We start from the raw sequence: 14,279 nt of genomic DNA, 5'->3' as shown, positions 1-14,279 counted from the left end.
GGACTGGATACACTACAAGAGAAATAAATTTATCAGGTAAGCATAAATTATGTTTTTCACCTACCTTGATGCAGTATAAGTACCGTGTGCCTTATTGCTGTGCTTAGTCTTGCCATGGTGTATGACTTTTGACATTAAACTGTCTTCAACAACCTCACCTTGTTAGCAGATGGCCAGATTACGAGTTTTGCATTAAGAGCGGCTTGGTAATAACTTGCACCGCAATAGCGCTGCTATTACAGGTTTTCCAAAAACCTGCGTTAGAGGGCAATATGGTTGCATTGAGCTCCATACCGCCCACAAACACCAGCGCTGCTTTGAGCTGGTGTTACGTGTTTGTGTACGATTTCCCCATAGACATCAATGGGGAGAGCCAGCTAAAAAAAAGCCTAATGCCTGTAATAAAGGAGCGCAAAGCTCTGTAACACAGCCCCATTGATTCCTATAGGGAAAGAAAATTTATGTTTAAACCTAACACCCTAAAATAAACCCCGAGTCTAAACACCCCTAATCTGCCGCCCCGAAATCGCCAACACCTACATAACACTTTTTAACCCCTAATCTGCTGCCCCCAACATCGCCGCTACCTAGATTACATTTATTAACCCCTAATCTGCCACCCCCGACATTGCCGCTACCTACATTATACATATTCACCCCTAATCTGCTGCCCCCATCCCCGCCGCCACTATACTAAAGTTATTAACCCCTAAACCTCTGGCCTCCCACATCTCTAACACTAAATAAATATATTAACCCCTAAACCTAACCCTAAGTCTAACCCTAACCCTAACTTTAATATAATTAAAATAAATCTAAATAAAACTTACTATCATTACCTAACTAATTCCTATTTAAAACTAAATACTTACCTGTAAAATAAACCCTAAACTAGCTACAATATAACTAATAGTTACATTGCAGCTATCTTAGGTTTTATTTTTATTTCACAGCTAAGTTTGTATTTATTTTAACTAGGTAGACTAGGTAGTAATTAGTTTTTAACTATTTACTAACTATCTAGTTAAAATAAATACAGATTTACCTGCAAAATAAAACCTAACCTGAGTTACACTAACACCTAACCTTACACTACAATTAAATAAATTACATTAATTAAATAGAATTAACTAAATTACAACAACAAAAAACACTAAATTACACAAAATAAAAAATAAATTATCAAATATTTAAACTAATTACACCTAATTTAATAGCCCTATCAAAATAAAAAAGCTCCCCAATATAAAAAAACCCTAGCCTACAATAAACTACCAATGGCCCTTAAAATGACCTTTTACGGGGCATTGCCCCAAAGAAATCAGCTCTTTTACCTGTAAAAAAAAATACAAACAACCCCCCAACAGTAAAACTCACCACCCACACAACCAAACCCCCCAAATAAAATCCTATCCAAAAAACCTAAGCTCCCCATTGCCCTGAAAAGGGCATTTGGATGGGCATTGCCCTTAAAAGGACATTTAGCTCTTTTTCGTTGCCCAAAACCCTAATCTAAAAATAAAACCCACCCAATAAACCTTTAATAAAACCTAACACTAACCCCCGAAGATCCACTTACAGTTTCTGAAGACCGGACATCCATCCTCAACAAAGCCGGGAAAAGCCTTCATCCAAGCGGCAAGAAGTTGTCCTCCAGGCGGGCAGAAGTCTTCATCTAGACGGCATCTTCTATATTCATACTTCCGACGAAGAGCGGCTCCATCTTCAAGACAACCGGCGCGGAGCATCCTCTTCTTTCGATTCCTCTTGAAGAATGAAGGTTCCTTTAAATTATGTCATCCAAGGTAAAAGAGCTGATTTCTTTGGGGCAATGCCCCGCGATAGGCCCTTTTAAGGACTATTGGCAGTTTAGTTTAGGCTAGGGTTTTTTTTTATTTTGGGGGGGCTTTTTTATTTTGATAGGGCTATTAGATTTGGTGTAATTAGTTTAAATATTTGATAATTTCTTTTTTATTTTGTGTAATTTAGTGTTTATTTTTTTTTGAGATTTAGTTAATTTAATTTTAGTGTAATGTTAGGTGTTAGTGTGAGGCAGGTTAGGTTTTATTTTACAGGTAAATTTGTATTTATTTTAACTAGATAGTTATTAAAAAGTTAATAACTATTTACTTACTAGTCTATCTACCTAGTTAAAAAAAATACAAACTTATCTGTGAACTATTAGTTATGTTGTAGCTATCTTAGGGTTTATTTTATAGGTAAGTATTTAGTTTTAAATAGGAATTATTTAGTGAATGATAGTAATTTTTATTTAGATTTATTTTAATTATATTAACGTTAGGGGTGTTAGGGTTAGACTTAGGGTTAGGGTTAAGTTTAGGGGTTAATAACTTAGTATAGTGGCGGCGGTGAAGTTGGGGGTGGCAGATTAGGGGTTAATAATATTTAGCTAGTGTTTGCGATGCAGGAGTGCGGCGGTTTAGTGGTTAATATGTTTATTATAGTGGCGGCGATGTCCAGAGCGGCAGATTAGGGGTTAATAATTTTTATTATAGTGTTTGCGATATGGGAGGGCCTTGGTTTAGGGGTTAATAGGTAGTTTATGGGTGTTAGTGTACTTTGTAACACTTTAATTATGAGTTTTATGCTAAAGCTTTGTAGCACAAAACCCATAACTACTGACTTTAGTTGGCGGTACGAATCTTGTCGGTATAGGCTGTACCGCTCACTTTTTGGCCTCCCAGTCAAAACTTGAAATACCGGCGCTATGGAAGTCCCATTGAAAAAGGACTTTTTGAAAGGTGCGGTAGTTACGTTGCGTTAAGGCCAAAAAAGTGTGCGATACAGCTATACCCACAAGACTCGTAATAGCAGTGGTAGTGAAAAAGCAGCGTTATAAGCCATAACGCAAAACTCGTAATTTAGCCAAGAGTTTGGCTGTTCCTCACCTAGTTTCAGTCCTCCTATTCAGCCATATCTGTTTTAGTTAATGACTATGTTTCAACCTTCATCTTAAATTGGTAATCATTAGCATCTGTTTGGTATAATTGTTTAATCATGCATCTGACTATATGCCTATGAAATCCTTTACTTTGCCCAAGTGCACCTAGAAAAATTGTATTTTATTATTATTATACTTTATTTATAAATCGCCAACAAATTCTGCAGCGCTATCCATGGGTACAAAAGAGAAATGTATAACAAGGCAAATTTTATCACACAAATACAGGAGGAAATGAGGGCCCTATTCCTGTGGAGAACTTACAATCTAGAAGAATTGATGCTGTTTTAAAAGGAAAAGGGTGGCCACGCCAAATATTTATTTGATTTAGATTTTTCTTCTGTTCACTTACTTTGCATTTTGTTAATTGATAAAAATAAACATTAACATTCTTACTTTACAACAATGTTTCACACTTGCCTAAAACTGAAGGTAGATAGATAGATCGATTGATCGATCGATAGATAGGTAAATAGATTAGATAGATCGATCGACAGATCGATAGATAGATAGATAGATAGATAGATAGATAGATAGATAGATAGATAGATAGATAGATACATATTAAGTAAAGCAATACTATAAAAAACAACAGGCTAGGTTATTATATGTGATCTGCAACTAATAGAGACAGATCTGCTACATAGCTAAAACCCTATTACTACCGAATGAGGCATGTTAAAAAAAATGGTGGTGGGAGGTGTATTTAATAACCCCAGCCACTTTTGCTGTAAAATACCTTACCCAAGATTAGTGATGTCGCGAATAGTTCACCGGCGAATAGTTCCCGGCAAACATAGCATGTTTGCGTTCGCCGCGGACGGCGAACATATGCGATGTTCGGTCCGCCCCCTATTCCTCATCATTGAGTAAACTTTGACCCTGTACCTCACAGTCAGAAGACACATTCCAGCCAATCAACAGCAGGACCCTCCCACCTCCTGGACAGCATCCATTTTAGATTCATTCGGAAGCTGCATTCTTAGTGAGAGGAGGGACAGTGTAGCTGCTGCTGCTGATTTAATAGGGAAATCGATAACTAGGCTAGTGTATTCAGTGTCCACTACAGTCCTGAAGGACTCATCTGATCTCTGCTGTAAGGACAGCACCCCAAAAAGCCCTTTTTAGGGCTAGAACATCAGTCTGCTTTTTTTTTTCCTGTGTAATCTAATTGCAGTTGCCTGCCTGCCAGTGTGTGTGTCAGGCTCACAGCGTATACTGTGCCCACTTGCCCAGCGCCACCACTCATATCTGGTGTAACAGTAGTGTACATTTAAAAAAAAAAACTTTTTTGACTGTGAAATAATAGCAGACAGCTGCCAGTACCCAAGATGGCTGCCAATAAGGTAGATGGGGAGGGTTAGAGAGCTGTTTTGGGGGGGGGGGGATCAGGGAGGTTGGGGGCTAAGGGGGGATGCTACACCACAGCATATGTAAATATACTAAAGAAAAAAAATTAAAAACCTTTTATTTTAGTACTGGCAGACTTTCTGCCAGTACTTAAGATGGCAGGGACAATTGTGGGGTGGGGGAGGGAAGGGAGCTGTTTGGGAGGGATCAGGGGGTCTGATGTGTCAGGTGGGAGGCTGATCTATACACTAAAGCTAAAATTAACCCTGCAAGCTCCCTACAAACTACCTAATTAACCCCTTCACTGCTAGCCATAATACACGTGTGATGCGCAACTAGGGTTGCCAAGTGTCCAGTATTCAACCGGACAGTCCAGTATTTTAACAGGCTGTCCAGTAAAATCTGTACAAAAATACTGGACACTTAAATGTCCAGTATTTTTAAAGACCCCTGTCAGCTAAATGTAAAGGACCTTCTAGGCCTTTATGCATTAGATATATGGCTCAAAAAGAAGTTACACTGTGCATTTTCTATTATATGTGTTACAGGCAACCATGAGGGTGGTCAATCATTGCTGGGTTGGTTACCTCACTGCTCTGTACATGTGTTACTGGCAACCAAGGGGATAAAATGACTGCTTAATTATTTTTTGCTCTCAGAGTTTCAGGCTCATATTACGAGTTGAAAGTAAAAAGTTTGCTCTCTCATGTTCATAACGTCACAGTAAAAAATAGAATTTGAGAAGTTGCGAATACAAAAATCACATTCCCCCCATAGACTTCAATGTAGCTGAAAAATACCTAGCACCCACAAGTGACATAAACACGATGGCGGTTATTTAAAAGCATAACATAAGAAGATAATATTGCATCTTTCATAATCTAATGTTCTGCAGATAGCAGAATATGTTCTATGTATTCATAAAGAGATTTAAATGTATATCTGATGGATATTTGCACAAATATATATTTATACATACATATATATATATATATATATATATATATATATATATATATATATATATATATATAAACTTGATTTTATATATAGGTCTAGATGTATATAGATATATAGGATTATCTATTTAAAAATACATAGAACATATTCCCCATTGTGCAAAAACATTGGAATATGAAATTTATATAGTAAATACATAGTTAAACACTTATGAATATTGCATAAATATGTTTCTATATTATATTACATAAATATGCCAAGGGCTCCAATGCATATATATATATGTATGCATATGTATTTAAGTGTTTATATTCTGTAAATACATATATACAAATATAAATACATATATACACACATATACATATTTAGCCATGTGTATGAATGTACAGTATCTCTATGTTAAAGCCCTTTGCAGTCTTTTTTATATATAACACCTGAGACCTCATATCTTTGAGCCCTTATAACTTTTTAATGCAATATTTTTATTTAATATTTTTGTATCAGATAGTGTTATTATGAGTGTAACTGTACTTTTAAATGTTGATGTGTTTTGCAAATTCAGCAATGTATATCAAGGGAATTAAGCACATTTGATAATAGGAGTAAATTGGAAAATCATTTAAAATTGCCTGCAATATTCTATCTGAATCTGGAAAGAACAAAAATGTGTTTTATATCCCTTTAGTATGTCCCATAAGATGTAAACTGTAGTGTACTGAAAACATTTAACAATAAATGCTCTGAAGAATTAAAACATTATAGTATTTTATCAAGGCAAAGAATTTACTAGACATGTGCAAAAATGCATACTTTATTATTCAGTTTGTAAACAAATAATGTAGTTATCCTCTTTCTTTGGCAATTACTTTGATCTGACACCAGATAAAAGAGCAATTTAAAATATCTAAATAGCTGATTTCTAAGTTTTAATAGGGCTGTTTTTCAAGTTCTCAGCATACTGTAAATAAGCCTTCTTTACTAGGTGTGTTACAGTATGATGAGCTTGTAGGCAACTTGGTAAATGGAGGCCTGCACTGAATTAAGCATGGACATAACTGCTAGAGGTTTTTCGGGTGATCCAGGGTGATCTCTTTGCAGATGATACAAAAATTTGCAACAGAGTGGATGTTCCAGGGGGGGTAGACAAAATGAGAAGTGATATACAACAATTGGAGGATTGGACAAACGACTGGGATCTAAAGTTTAACACAGCAAAGTGTAAAATAATGCATTATGGGAAGAAAAATCCAAATGTTAATTACAGACTCAATGACACTTTACTGACTGTTACAGACGAGGAACAGGACTTGGGAATTATTATTTCAGATGATTTAAAACTTAGTAAACAATGTAGTAATGCAGCGAGTAAGGCTAGCAGAATGCTTGGATGTATTGGTAGAGGTATTTGCAGCAGAAATAGTAAGGTTCTTATGCCACTTTATAGATCATTAGTTAGGCCTCATCTTGAGTATTGTGTGCAGTTCTGGAGACCATATCTTCAGAAGGATATTAACAAACTTAAATCTGTGCAAAGGAGGGCTACCAAAATGGTACATGGTCTAAAAAATAAAACTTACCAGGATAGGCTCAATTACCTAAATATGTATAGCTTAGAGGAGAGAAGGGAAAGAGGTGATATGATAGCAACTTTCAAGTACATTAAAGGGTTTAGTAAAACTGAGGCTGTGGGTATTTTACATAAAATGGAAAATTCAAGAACAAGGGGTCATGAGCTCAAGCTAAAGGGTAGTAGATTCAGAAGTAATTTGAGGAAGCACTTCTTTACAGAAAGAGTGACTGATTTATGGAATAAACTTCCTCAAGAGGTAGTAGCAACAAACACTGTGGGGGACTTTACAAATGCATGGGACAAGCATAGGGCTATCCTACGAACTAGATAATTTTATACTGTTAGGTAAGGTCGGGCATACTTGCTGGGCCTATGGCTCTTATCTGCCGTCAATATCTATGTTTCTATGTTTCTATCCAGTTGCTGCTGGGTGATCCAGGGTGATCCAGTTGCTGCTATCATTAAGAGATATTCTTTGTGTCCTCATATTTAAATATATAAACATTTTTATTGCAGATATGTGCAGAACATCTGACCATTTAATAGTTTTAGGTAGGAACACTTTTACTATGTCAAGGGCACTTGGCAATCAGGCAAAATTTTGACTCTTATGATATATGGAAGCCTTATTATTCTGTAATAGTTCTGCTCACATACAAACCCAATACAAAAAGAGTGGTGTCTTGCAGAGGAATAATATATTGTAATACTACAAAGTGTTTTTTCACTATAGGCAGGTTGTTTCGCCCTTGTTGGGGCTCTTCAGTATGATGTAGGTGCTCTGTTATTGGACTCAAGCATTGATTTTACGTTTACGGCTATATGCCAGTTTTGCTGATGATTACATTAATTTTCGTAACCACACTTACAAAGCGTGAAATTAATGCTTGAGCAGAACAGCAGCACCAACCATAGACAGCCTGTTTGACCCATTTGGGGCTCATTCCTCCATTGTATTAATCCTAGCAAAAAATAAATGCACTTCCAATTCAAAATCCATTTCAATATAATGGGCAGCCCTGTAGCAAAGGGTGGAATGCTCGAGGACATCAGCATCAACCATAATGACTTGAGTGAGAAAGAGTCCCAAAGAAGCGAAACAGGCTGTCTATGGTTGATGCTGTGTTATTTAAGCCTCATGTATTTCACAGTTTGCTATACTACTGGTTTAAACTGACAGGAGCATAAAGGGTGCCATATTAAAATGCATTTTGAATTAGTAATACTCTGTGGGATAATTTGTATATTCTATGCATTGTATATTTATTTCTTGCTGAACTAATTAAATGGAGGGTTTATCTCACTCTATTAACAACAATACATTTATTTGGTACAATGGGAGTCCCTGCTCTAAAGGATTTCCATAGGTGTAAGTGCAGACCCTGTTCCAAGGAGCTTACAATCTAGTGTTTCAGTGCTTTGCTCAAAGAGCTTACATTCTTGTATTTAAGGAGAACTTACCTTGGGATACTTACAGTGTAGAAAAATAAAAGAAATCCCTGATGTAAGACTGCACTCAGCATGTGGCATAACACTAGTCCCTCTGAAATCTTCAATCTTCCTGCCACTGCCATAGAGTATTCCAGTCTTTGTTATACTGCTTACCAGATATGAATCAGTCTATGCACATCTTGTAAGGATTTTTAATCCAATGCAAGAACATAGGTGCATGACACACTGTACCTTATTATGCAGTTTTTTTTTCAATTTCTAATCTGAGGTATAAAATACAGGACCATCCCATGACCTATCAAATCGTGTTATTCACTAGGACTCTCTTCTTCAAAAATCCAACAGTGACTGTAGACATTCAAGTTTAGTTTCACAGATATAATAGTCCTTGTTCCAGGTTGCTGCAGTTCTCAGATAAAATTGTAAACCAGCTGCAAGGTGCTTATTGGTGTCCCTACGTCAAGGCATTGCATTGAGGATATAAGTGCAAACATATTAATCATATCATTGTATTCTCTTCACCAAGATCCTTAACATTATTACATTAGACAGATATGTGCAGTAAGAATGGATTTAAGCCAATCAATTTCATTTAATATCAGTTTATTAAAGTTATAGCAGTGTAAGTGTAATTATGTTTATTGTTGGTGTTATGACTCAAGTTCTAGTGTCACAGAGATGATTTGTATATTGTATATCAATAAGCCTTGCAAAGTACAGAAAGCTTTAAACATACAGAACCAAATTAATGCTAAAGATTTCTATGAAATGGGAAGTAAAGAAAAGAGTGACAGAAATGTGAGAAATTATCTGACCTCACTGCACATGTCTGTAGGCTCTTGGAGCAGGCTCTGTATTTACAATCTAATGTGGTAATAGGATGTCTTGCTCAAAGAGCTAACACAGTTGTTAATCTCAGAAAATTTTACCTTAGATACTTACAGTTTAGTAATATAAAAATCCTTGAAGGAAATCTGCCATCAGCGCGTATACTGCTGGCCAGATGCGCATCAGTCTGATCTGAATTTATTTCAGATTGCCAGTTGTCTTTTCTTCATCTGGGCCAAGCTGAACAAACAGCAGAATCAGATGCTGTACCTTACAGTAAAGTGTTTCATGAGGTTCCCAGCACCAGTTGGTTTGCAGCGTGAGGACATCTGCCATCAGTGCAAATACTGCTGGCCAGATGCGCATCAGTCTGATCTGAATTTATTTCAGATTGCCAGTTGTCTTTTCTTCATCAGGGTCAAGCAGAACAAACAGCTGCATCAGATGCTGCACCTTACAGTACAGTGTTTAATGAGGGTCCAAGTACCAGTGAGTTTGCAGCGTGAGGACATCTGCCATCAGCGCATATACTGCTGGCCAGATGAGCATCAGTCTTATCTGAATTTATTTCAGATTGCCAGTTGTCTTTTCTTCATCCGGGTCAAGCAGAACAAACAGCTGCATCAGATGCTGCACCTTACAGTACAGTGTTTAATGAGGGTCCCAGCACCAGTGAGTTTGCAGCGTGAGGACATCTGCCATCAGCTCATATACTGCTGGTCAGATGCACATCAGTCTGATCTGAATTTATTTCAGATTGCCAGAAGTCTTTTCTTCATCGCGGTCAAGCAGAACAAACAGCTGCATCAGATGCTGCACCTTACAGTACATTGTTTAATGAGGGTCCCAGCACCAGTGAGTTTGCAGCGTGAGGACATCTGCCATCAGCGCATATACTGCTGGTCAGATGCGCATCAGTCTGATCTGAAATGATTTCAGATGACCAGTTGCCTTTTCTTCATCCGGGTCAAGCAGAAAAAAACAGCTGCATCAGACAGTGCAGTGTTTAATGAGGGTCCCAGTACCAGAGAGTGTTCAGCGTATAAATTGCAGACTCATACCGTGGGGTTTATATTCTAGGCCTTTACTAGAAGTCCTTGCTTTAGAGCATTTGCAGACTAATGATGCAGTAATTCTTACCATCCTTAAAGCTGGTTTAAAGCCTTTACTGCCAGCTGCAAGTCTTATAAAGATATGTAGAGGAAGCACAGAAAGGCATTGGTGTGTCCTACGGCTATAATACTTATAATGCTATAATATGTTTAAAAATATATATTTGTAAATATTATATTTAATAAATTTATATTTATTTTTAAATAAAGGTGTGAAGATAATATTGATCATTATTATGTAAGGTTTGTATTCTATGTTGAGTACTGGTGCCCATAGGAAGCTACAAAGTTTAAGCTATTACTTCTGTCATTTATCTGTATTATTTTACAATGTATATAAATGTGATTTAGTATTATTCAGTTACTGAGTTGGGGTGATCATGGTAACACTACCTGTAGTAATTGGTCTTCATACCTGCAGCTCCCACTGGATGCCATTTGCATTGTTTTGGAGGTAGTCACTGTTCTTCTCACCAGCACATATACAGAGTTGTAGTTGTAAAGTCTAGCCCAGTCAAAACTGAGGCTCAGCAGGATCAGTCTGGCATCTCTAGTAAAGTGAGCAGCAGTTATGAGGGTGGTTGCTTTGTGTTGTCAGTTGGTTTTGTGACATAACTGCTGCATCACATAAGCCACTCCCCTAAGAATGTTACCATGACAACCAGGCATCACATTATACCATGACTGTCAGTTTAGCTTGTTATTAGTGTAGTTAATTAAGCATAATAAAACAACTTTGGAATATACTCATTATTTATTTTGCCCCTTTTCATGTAATTAGCTCTGAAAATTGTACATTGAGTTGGAACTGCATCCTGCTGACTTTTCAGAGCTAAATCTGCAACACATATTTTCCTCATTGGCTTTAATAGATAACAACTGTAAAACAATTAATTTTATGCTAACTTAATGGCAATGATTAGCCTTGTTGTCTGCCGACTCAAACTTATTTGGCTCCTCCAAATAAGGTGAGTATTGGGTGCAGTTTTTCTATTGAAAACCAATTGCAGTAAACAGGATTTTATTTTGATAAACAAATAATTACACTTGGCTGATATGTTATTCTATAGGACAGTAACAGAAATGTCTCCTAATTACAATGTGTTTACTGTCCCTTTAAGTTCTAACAAAACTCCCATTATAAATCCTGAGTTTCCAGTGCGTATATGTTGAGAATAGTTTATTAAAATGACATGAACTACTTTGGTTAGGTAATATCTACAGAGCTATGACTGAGCCTCAGGATCATGTCATGTGATTACCTCTGGGGTTACCAGCCATACTAATTAGCATATGTAATTGTGCAGTGTAGCTAAGAAACTACAGGTGCTAGGTCTGTCATTACTTAATAGTCCCCACATTTAGAAGCCTTTATGTCTGTATCCATTTTATATTAATTATAGCTGATCTGAACCATACAAATAGGGTGTCCGGTATTTTAGCAGGCTGTCCAGTACAATCTGTACTAAAATACTGGACACTTAAAGACCCTTGTCAGCTAAATGTAAAGGACCTTCTAGGCCTTTATGCATTAGAAATATGGCTCAAAAAGAAGTTACACTGTGCATTTTCTATTATATGTGCTTTAGGCAAACAGGTGTTTGTTCAATCATTGCTGGGTGTTTACTTCTGGTAGCCAAAGGGGTCACATCACTACTACATACATGTGTTACTGGCAACCAAGGGGATAAAATGACTGCTTAGTTGTGAAAATATATATGTGGTGGGATCAAGGGTGGGGCCTAAGGTTGAGCTTTTGTGGGGACATTGTGTGAACCCAGCTACAACCCGTGTCCAGTCACCTATAGGTTGTCCGGGAATTTTTATAGCGCACAGCTGGCAACCCTAGTTGGACCCAATATCACAAGAGATGAATTGCAGGCAGAAGATTGGCGCAGTTAGAAGTCAGGTGCAGGCTGAAGTCAGCTGCAGGCTCAAGTCAGGAACAGTAGCAAAATAAGAGTACAAGGAATGTGCAGGAAAGAGGTCAGGAGGCAAGCTGAAGTCAGGAGCAGGCAGAAGATAGGCGCAGATAGAAGTCAGGTGCAGCCTGGCTGAAGTCAGGAGCAGGCAGAAGTGAGGTGCAGGCAGAAGTCAGGAGCAGTAGCAAAATCAGAGTACAAAGAATGTGCAGGAGAGAGGTCAGGAGGCAAGCTGAAGTCAGGAGCAGGTAGAAGTTAGGCCCAGGTAGAAGTCAGGAGCAGGCAGAAGATAGATCCAGGTAGTAGTCAGGAGTAGTAGCAAAATCGGAGTACAAGGAATGTGCAGTAGGGAGGACAGGAGGCAAGCTAAAGCCAGAAACCATAGTATTCAATATTAACCAGGCCATCATATACACACATATATATATATATATATATATATATATATATATATATATATATATATATATATATATATAATATATACAGTATATATATATATATATATATATATATACGTATATAAAAACGTGTATATATACATATACACACACCCCCCCATTATATATATATATATATATATATATACACACACTTATTAATTTTTTTTACCCCCCCCCCCCGCACCCCGCTTTTCTGTCCGGTATTTTTGTCTCAGACACCTAGAAACCCTATGCGCAGCAGCATTTAGCGGCCTTCTAATTACCAGAAAGCAACGCCAAAGTCATATATGTCTGCTATTTCTGAACAAAGGGGATCCCAGAGAAGCATTTACAACCATTTGTGCCATAATTGCACAAGCTGTTTGTAAATAATTTCAGTGAGAAACCTAAAATTGCGAAAATATTAAAGTTTTTTTTTAAATTTGATTGCATTTGGCGGTGAAATGGTGGCATGAAATATACCAAAATGGGCCTAGATCAATACTTTGGGTTGTCTAATACACTACACTTAAGCTAAAATTAACTCTACAAGCTCCCTACATGCTCCCTAATTAACCCCTTCACTGCTGGGCATAAAACACGTGTGGTGCGCAGTGTCATTTAGCAGCCTTCTAATTACCAAAAAGCAACGCCAAATCCATATAAGTCTGCTATTTCTGAACAAAGGGGATCCCAGAGAAGCATTTACAACAATTGATGCCATAATTGCATAAGTTGATTTTAAATAATTTCTGTGAGAAACCTAAAGTTTGTGAAAAAGTGAACAATTTTTTTTTTATTTGATCGCATTTGGCGGTGAAATGGTGGCAATAAATATACCAAAATGGGCCTAGATCAATACTTTGGGTTGTCTACTACACTACACTTAAGCTAAAATTAACTCTACAAGCTGCCTACATGCTCCCTAATTAACCCCTTCACTGCTGGGCATAAAACACTTGTGGTGCGCAGCCGTAGTGTCATTTAGCAAAAGCAAAGCCAAAGCCATATAAGTCTGCTATTTCTGAACAAAGGGGATCCCAGAGAAGCATTTACAACCATTTATGCCATAATTGCATAAGTTGTTTGTAAATAATTTCTGTCAGAAACCTAAAGTTTGTGAAAATGTGAACAATTTTTTTTTTATTTGATCGCATTTGGTGGTGAAATGGTGGCATGAAATATACCAAAATGGGCCTAGATCAATACTTTGGGTTGTCTACTACACTACACTTAAGCTAAAATTAACTCTACAAGCTGCCTACATGCTCCCTAATTAACCCCTTCACTGCTGGGCATAAAACATGTGTGTTGCGCAGTGGCATTTAGCAGCCTTCTAATTACCAAAAATACCCATTTTGGTATATTTCATGCCACCATTTCACCGCCAAATGCGATCAAATAAAAAAAAAATTGTTCACTTTTTCCCAAACTTTAGGTTTCTCACAGAAATTATTTACAAACAACTTATGCAATTATGGCATAAATGGTTGTAAATGCTTCTCTGGGATCCCCTTTGTTCAGAAATAGCAGACTTATATGGCTTTGGCGTTGCTTTTTGGTAATTAGAAGGCTGCTAAATGCCACTGCGCACCACACCTGTTTTATGCCCAGCAGTGAAGGGGTTAATTAGGGAGCATGTAGGCAGCTTGTAGAGTTAATTTTAGCTTAATTGTAGTGTAGTAGACAACCCAAAGTATT

Source organism: Bombina bombina, chromosome 2, assembly GCF_027579735.1.
Source record: "Bombina bombina isolate aBomBom1 chromosome 2, aBomBom1.pri, whole genome shotgun sequence".
Taxonomy (NCBI): domain Eukaryota; kingdom Metazoa; phylum Chordata; class Amphibia; order Anura; family Bombinatoridae; genus Bombina; species Bombina bombina.
This window is presented reverse-complemented; position numbering follows the sequence as displayed.